Source organism: Triticum aestivum, chromosome 5B, assembly GCF_018294505.1.
Source record: "Triticum aestivum cultivar Chinese Spring chromosome 5B, IWGSC CS RefSeq v2.1, whole genome shotgun sequence".
NCBI lineage: Eukaryota > Viridiplantae > Streptophyta > Magnoliopsida > Poales > Poaceae > Triticum > Triticum aestivum.
This window is the reverse complement of record NC_057807.1, coordinates 427670421-427678674: the sequence shown is the minus strand read 5'-3', so window position 1 is coordinate 427678674 and position 8254 is coordinate 427670421.

The window sequence follows — 8254 nt, the reverse complement described above, 5'->3', positions numbered from 1 at the left end:
CATAATGATCCGGCCTCCGGTCACCCTATTGGTCATTTGGGGGCTTCCTGTTCAATGAACATAGCTCGCTCACCCATCTTGATCCGGCGTCTGGCCACCTTATTGGACGTTTTGGGGCTTCCTGTTCTCACCCATCTTGATCCGGCGTCTGGCCACCTTATTGGACATTTGGGGGCTTCCTGTTCAATGAACATAGCTTGCTCACCCATCTTGATCCGGCCTCTGACCACCTCATTGGTCGCATGGGGGCTTCCTGCTCACCGAGTATAGCTGTTCACACCCATGTGATTCGGTTTCCAAGCCGAACATTGAGTTAAACCTGCTTGTTTTCTTGATGGTACTCTGCTAGGTGACCCGGCGAACTCTTGATAGTTACTCTTTCAATAAGACCCTAAACTTGTCAAGGTTTAAACTGTGGCCTTTGTCACGTGAGAGCCGGCGTCCAGAGAGCCAGGATAACCTCACCTATTGTCGCAGCCTCTCCGCTATGTGGCCCGTTTGTACTCTTACAAGTTACTCTTTTAAATAAGGCCCTGAACTGGTTAAGGTTAAAACAATAGAATTATGTCATGTGAGAGCCAGCTTATGTGACAAAAAATGATTTTTTTCAAAAAACAAATAGAATCAAGCCACTCTTCTGGACCTGTCAAGCTTTCGTCTTACATAATTGCATACTTAGAACATCACTATGAATATTGGCCTTCAGGTATGACTTCGTATTTGAATAAGTATTTGGGTTTTTCAACCCGCCCTGGTTATAGACTTTAAAATCGCCAGAATATATTTTTTGGGGCATTATGACCCGCCCTGGTGTAAACCACCAGGTGTATGTTATTCACTCTATGTGCAGGAACCTTGCCAAATAATTTGATATTCCTTGCAACTCTTCAAAAGTGCATAGAAAGATCAGGAGCACTTTCAAAAGTTAAGACATGCACGATGGCATAGCATATCATTGTTTTCAATACCCTATTACAAGGGTCATCAAGGCCCAAATGATTAAGTGTTTTTCAAGCAAAAAGTGCCATGTTGCAGTTGGAGAACCACCACAAGGGATTAGTTGTCCTGATCTTTACGTGTTGAAACTTCCAGATCATCCTGCGCCAGTTCTTCTTCTTCCTCCATCGACTGGAAGGTAGGCGATGACCAGTTGATGCTAGTCAAAGCTTGGAATTCAGCTTCGTTATCTATAAGGTCAGACGGATCAATATAAGGAGCAAAAGTATGCTTACGTGTTGGAGGGATGAGATCCACAACATCGTAAGCAGACGCCTTCACTTTGGAATTCTCTGATGTATACGCTGCCTAGTATCTGGATAAGTCCGTCTCTTTGGCAAGCTGGCTGGCTAGTGGATGCACTTCCTTTACGAACACATCAAAGTCCTCCTGATCAAAAGGAGACCCATCTTCTTTAAAGCTTGGGCAGCTAGTGGTCAGTTCAGTCGGGTCTAGTTCGGCCTACCACGCCTTTGCTCGGGTCAAGGCGGTGATAGTGCCGGCTCTGACAGATGATCGCTTCATTTCCTTAATTCTTACGGGCAGGACAGAAAGCTTGTTCAACACATCCCTGAGAAGAGAAGGAGCATGCTTGGTGGGCGAGATGGCAACGATTATGCGCTGAGCACCGGTGTATAATTGCTCTATCAGCGTATAAACAATCTTTAGCTTCACCAGCATATCTTGGCCAAGGTTGGTGCTCCGGGAGCTTGTTACAGAAACATAGAGTTAAGTCGCCAGGCGGGTAACAAGTTGAGCATTGAAAAAGATCAAAATGTCCGCTATTGCTTACCAAAGATAGCACTGGTCATCTGTGTAATGTGACATTTTAAGCCGACTAGTTCTAAGGTGACCTCTTGCGAAGAAGCTCTAGCGTTTCTGCTTGTTGCACTAAGGCAATCTTCTCTTCAGCCTAGGTGGTCCTTTCTGAAGCAAACCCGATTTTCAGTATTTCAGTTTCATCCAGGCTAAACTTGAACTTGGAGTCATCCTTCCGGGTTTCAGCCTCTTGGCGCTCAAGTCGGGTTTTCAAGTCGGCCAACTGGGATTCAGCTTGAGCTGCAGCCTCTTGTAAACAAAAGGTTAAACAATTAAGAGCAGGAATATCAAGGTACGATACATATATGTCCCAAGACCTTTGCAAGCATAGCACTCAGCACTTGGGGACTAATGTGTGGAAAAGTTCTTTCAAGGTGCAGAAAGATCCGGTTCATCTTTTTTCAAAGATGACCCGACCTGTGAAGGTTATAAGGTGAAGCTTTGTTCTATAAGCTAATTTAAATGATTCGGCTCATCTTTGTCAAGACAAGACGGTTCATGGGGGCTACGGCTCGAAGTTTACTACAACATAATAATTAAAGTCTTTGCCATAATCACTACTTTCCTATGGCTAAGACTTGGGGGCTGGATAAGTGTATAAATGGAAGAGACAAAGGTTCATACCTCATATTTTTGGCGCATCTTCTTCATGATGTCCACTTCAAGTTCACGGCCAGTATGAAGTTGGTTCTGGTAGCCAGAGAATAACTCTTTGTCATCCAGGTGTGAGTAGTTGGCTAGATCAAATTTGACCTTCCGCCTTTCAACAAGCTGTTCTTCGGCAGAATGTTTGGCCAAAACCGTAGGATTCCCTGAGTCTGTATAGCTGGTACCAGTAACAACAACATCTTTAGCTTCTCCAGCAGGCTTGGCATGGCTTGGCGGTTTAGCTGCTGATGGATCAATGGTCATAGGGTCCACAGGGGTATCTGGAATTTCTGGTGGCGGCTCATTAGTCATGTTTTCAAGATTCTGAATCGAGGCTTCAGACTCTGGCGGTTGTTTTTCCGGCTAACACACCTTGGGGTCTTCAACCGGCTTATTAGTCTTGGCTTTCTTGCTTGGCTTGGCTATTCCGCTAACAAAGGAAAAAATGAAGAGATCAGTATATATGTTTACAAAGTTAAAACAATGAAGGCAAGAATTGTAACCCAAGGGCAATATTGAAAGCCGGCAGCTGAGTCCCCGTTGAGTCGCCGGAAGAGGAATTTGAAGTTCCCTAATAGTTTGACTCGGAAGGATTAACTGGTTGGCGAACTAGACCCGCCTTTGGATAAAAAGAGTTTGAACATGGAGGGACCTCTTTCCGGCGCTTGCGAGGGGCCGGAGTGTTGGGTAAACTGGAGGAGAGATCACCACCTTGACTATTCCGGGTTGTGCGTTGAGCTTCATGATGTTGTTTCTTCAAAATAAAGTTTGGATCCAAGTAAGCTAAAGGGTGCGAAAACCTTACTTTCTGGCTCACTTGTCGAACTATCTGTCTTAGCAAAGGCTCTAAGTCGGAGGAAAGGATAATTACCTCGACACCATCTGCGTTGCTGGCCTCCGCGTCTTCTTGATGGAAATCGGTGTTAATAAGATAATTAAAAAAGGAGCCAAGGGAGTCAAGGTCTACCTCCGACTCATCGTCATCCAAGACAAATAACTCTGAGGTGTTGGTTTTCTTCTTGGAAGGCTTCTTGACAGCTTTGTTCTTTCCCCGGCCTTTCTTGGCTGGTTTGTCTTGAAGTTTCTTGTTCCAAAAGGGGGAATCAGCCTGAAGAAATCAAGCAGATTGTGAGAAGATAATTTGTGCAAATAAGGAATGAGTTAGAAGTTGTTCAAAGTTCTTACAACTGGAGGCTTGTTAAGGGTGCAGAAAGGATTCAAGCATGCCTTGCTGCAAGGTTCCAAGCTCTCATTAAGCAACGTTTTTGTCATTCTATTGATATCATCATCCTTCAGCCGCACTTGGTAGTGACGCTATGGATCCTTGGTGTTACCAGTATATTTGCACATTAAGCCAGGCCGACGACTTTGTAAAATTCTCCAGGCAACCCAGCATCAGACCAAATCAACTCCAGTCAACCTATTGGTCATCAAGTCCCTTGTCGTTGAAAAGATGGGCATATACTTAGCCCATTCTCCGGTGCTGATCTGGTTGGGGAGAGGGTGTCTTGAGCTAAGACAGTTTTCACGAAAACCCGACATAGGATTTCCACCCGCTGGAGATGTATCTTGGCAATAAAACCAAGTCTGGTTCCAGTCTTTCCGGTGGCTGGGAAGTGTAGCTATAGGTAAGATGGCATCTTTCCGTCTTTGAATAGAAATCCTGCCAAGTTCTAAGCTGGGTCCATCTGTGATCAAGTCTGGCGGTTCAAGTAATAGAATTCTCCGAACAAGTCCACAATGGGTTCTTCTTGAAGATACACTTTGCAAAACACTCAGAAATTGCAGATATTAGACATGGAATTGGGTCCGATGTCTTGAGGGTGGAGTTGAAAGAAATGCAGCACATCACGGAAAAAATTTGAGTTGGGTGGTGAGAAACCCCGTAGCATATGATCGGCAAAGACTATGACCTCGGCTTCCTTTGGGGAGGGTATAGCCTCATTTCTTGGAGCTCTCCAGTGGATAACATCTTTTGGTGCTAAGATACCCACTTTTACATGTTCATTGAGAGATTGCTCCATGATAGTGGAGACGACCCAGTTGCATGAAGTAACGGTTTTGGTCATTTTTGTTGATGAAAAGCCTAGAAAGGAAAGCATTGTCAGGTTAAGGTTATGATGTTAAGCCGTCAAGTGATTCAGAGGCAATTACACAAAGCAAGGTTAATTGGTATACAGAGAGTACGTGTTATAAAGGTTGGCATGATTAAACTGGCAAGGCATAGCCGGGTTACATCAAAACATTACATTGGTGGTTTAAAAGGATTCAGAGTTAAGCCGGCAGGTATTTGGCGGGTTACAGGTTGTCATTCAAACCGCCATGAGGAGCTAATGACTGTAGATCTGGAATAGAGCTGAAATTTTACTAAGTGCTGGAAAGCAAGTTTTACAAAGTTTCACCTATGATTTGGATGTACAACGACCCCGAAAATGAAAATAATTTCTAAACCTAAAGGCTAACGCAGTGGGAGAACTCGCGAGCTTGGATTAAGACTAAGTCAGAAATGAGTAACTGCGATTCAAAATCAATGCTAAAACTAATGCCGCACAGTTTCTGTGATGTTTCCAGATCAAAATCATTCATTTGAGAAGGGAAGTATCAAGAATGGTGAAGAACACTGATGAACAAGACAAACCCTAATGTAGACCTATTACAGGGTGAAGTTAGAACTTACTAATGTTGAGAAACAGTGGGAGGATGCCACATTTCTCTGGTCTATTCAGGTCGATGCAGTGGTTGGCATTGAGGTAGATGAGAGCAGACGGCGGTGGCAGAGCTTGAGCTGCAGTGGCGTCATGAGGAAGGGGACGAATAGGAAGGGGCAGGGGTAAAAGTGAAAAATGGGCCCTGTCGGTCAAAACCGGCGGATCTCGGGTAGGGGGTCCCGAACTGTGCGTCTAGGCGGATGGTAACAGGAGACAAGGGACACGATGTTTTTACCCAGGTTCGGGCCCTCTTGATGGAGGTAAAACCCTACGTCCTGCTTGATTAATATTGATGATGTGGGTTACAAGAGTAGATCTACCACGAGATCAAGGAGGCTAAACCCTAGAAGCTAGCCTATGGTATGATTGTTGTTCGTCCTATGGACTAAAGCCATCCAGTTTATATAGACACCAGAGAGGGCTAGGGTTACACAAAGTCGGTTACAAAGGTAGGAGATCTACATATCCGTATCGCCAAGCTTGCCTTCCACGCCAAGGAAAGTCTCATCCGGACACGGGACGAAGTCTTCAATCTTGTATCTTCATAGTCTTGGAGTCCGGCTGATGATGGTAGTTCGGCTATTCGGACACCCCCTAGTCCGGGACTCCCTCAGTAGCCCCTGAACCAGGCTTCAATGACGACGAGTTCGGCGTGCATGTCGTCTTCGGCATTGCAAGGCGGGTTCCTCCTCCGAATAATTTATAGAAGATTGTGAACACCAAGATAGTGTCCGGCTCTGCAAAAATAAATTCCACATACCACCGTAGAGAGAATAATATTACACCAGATCAATCTGCTGACGTATTCTGCGGCGTGACGTCACACCACTTCCAAGCCTTCAAATTGTTTTTATTGTTCCATCTCAGCGCGTATAGCGAGGCGGTTTCCTTGGTACGTCTTGTTGAAGCAGAGATCGTGTTACCCTTATTTCGGGATTCCCAACAATACGGACGTGGGGAACCCAACCGCGCCCGTTGCCACGCCCCCTCCATCGAAGGCGGGTTCCAAACGGTCACGGGGACGGCTCTTGGTATTCTTCCTCTTTATAATGAGACCAAGGCCCGTTCTTTTTATTCAATCCTCTATCGAATCCGCCCCTCTCCCTGAGTTCCAACACCCAGGGCTCCGAATTCAGGTACCTTCAATCCTCGATAATGTCTGGTCCTGATCTACGAGGCCGGTGGATGCCCTCCTCCATCACGGAGGAGGACGTGCTAAAGCTGAGAGATGCCAGGTACTTAACCTACAAGATTTCGCATAGGCTGCCTGCCCGAGGGCAAGTTATCCCAACTCCCGAGCCCGACGAGATCGTCGTGCTCATGTCTCACTTCCGTCGGGGTTTAGGCTTCCCGACGGATCCCTTCATGAGGGGGCTCATGTTTTACTATGGGCTGGAATTCCACGACTTGGCTCCGGAGTCCATCCTCCATATCTCATCATTCATTGTCGTCTGTGAAGCCTTCCTCCGCACTACCCCTCACTTCGGTTTATGGCTGAAAACCTTCAACATGGAGCCAAAGATGATTGAGGGGCGTCAGGCAAAGTGCAGCGGGGCGGTTATAAGCAAGAGGGCCGAAGCTCCATGGCTCAAGGGCTCTTTCCAAGAGGAGCTCGGCTTGTGGCAACAGGAGTGGTTTTATATCACCGCTCCCCGGGGCAACAGGCAGAAGCCGCCGCCCGTCTTTCGCTTGGGCCCTCCACAGCAGCTGACGTCATGGGTCAACAAGGGGGGTGATTGGGGGCCGCCCAAAGACTTCCCCCTATTGCAGGACCGGATTCAAGTCCTCCAAGAAAGGGAGATCAATCTGGTCGCAGTGGTGCAGGTCATGTTGATCCGGCGCCTACTGCCCTGCAAACATCGCCCCCTCCGTCTGTGGGAATTTAATTCAGAGGGGCCGCGAGCTCTTCAACACTTCATGGGTTTGACTCCCATGGAGATGTATAAACTGTTCTTTGGATCGCAAGAGATGCATCCGGAATTGACCGAGGACGCTGGCCTAAGCTACAATCGCCCGGATACTCAAGTAAGTAGCCTTGTGTCCGGACACACCATCCATTTATTTATCGTGAGCTTGCCTTTTAACTAGCTATCCCTGGACAGGAGTGGATAGCGCAAGCACAATTGATACGGTGTCCAGCCCCCCTCCCTTAAACCACGTAGGATCCCGTGTTAATCAAAATGTTGGAGGTTGCACCTTCGAATGAGGGCGAAGGGGGGCACGTGGAAACTGTCACCTCTGCCAAGGAGGCATTTAGTAAGGGAGGAACCGAGAGTCCCTCCTTCCAGGGGGAGAAGAGGAACGCTTCCAAAGACCCGGAGGCCAAGGCCTCAAAGCGGGGAAAGAAATCTGTACCGGAAGGTCCTGCCCCAGAAAGTGCCCCGACCGTATTGTCTCCTCGGAGGAATCATCCCTCTAACAAGCCGTAAGTGAAAAGGGGGATTTTATAATTATTAGACACCCCTGCTTAATGTCTAAAGGTAACCGAAGTTTTTACCTTGTAGTTCGGATCTCAGCCCATCTCAGCACAACTCATCTTCGGGAGAACTTCGTCCGGAGATGATGGAGAGCGAAATGTTGGGGAACGTTGCAGAAAATAAAAAAAAATTCCTACGGTTTCACCAAGATCCATCTATGAGTTCATCTAAGCAACGAGTCTAGGGAGAGAGTTTGCATCTACATACCACTTGTAGATCGCGTGCGGAAGCTTGCAAGGTGATGATGTAGTCGTACTCGACGTGATCCAAATCACCGATGACCAGCGCCGAACGGACGGCACCTCTGCGTTCAACACACGTACGGGACGGGAGACGTCTCCTCCTTCTTGATCCAGCAAGGGGGAAGGAGAGGTTGATGAAGATCCAGCAGCACGACGGCGTGGTGGTGGATGCAGGGCGTCACAGCAGCAGGGCTTCGCCGAGACTACGAGGGAGAGACGTAACGGGGGGAGGTGGAGGCGCCAGGGGCTGGTGTATGAAGTCCCTCCTCTCCCCCACTATATATAGGGGTGCCAGGGGGGGCGCCGGCCCTAGTAGATGAGATCTACTAGGGGGGCGGCGGCCTAGGGGAGGTTTCCCTCCCCC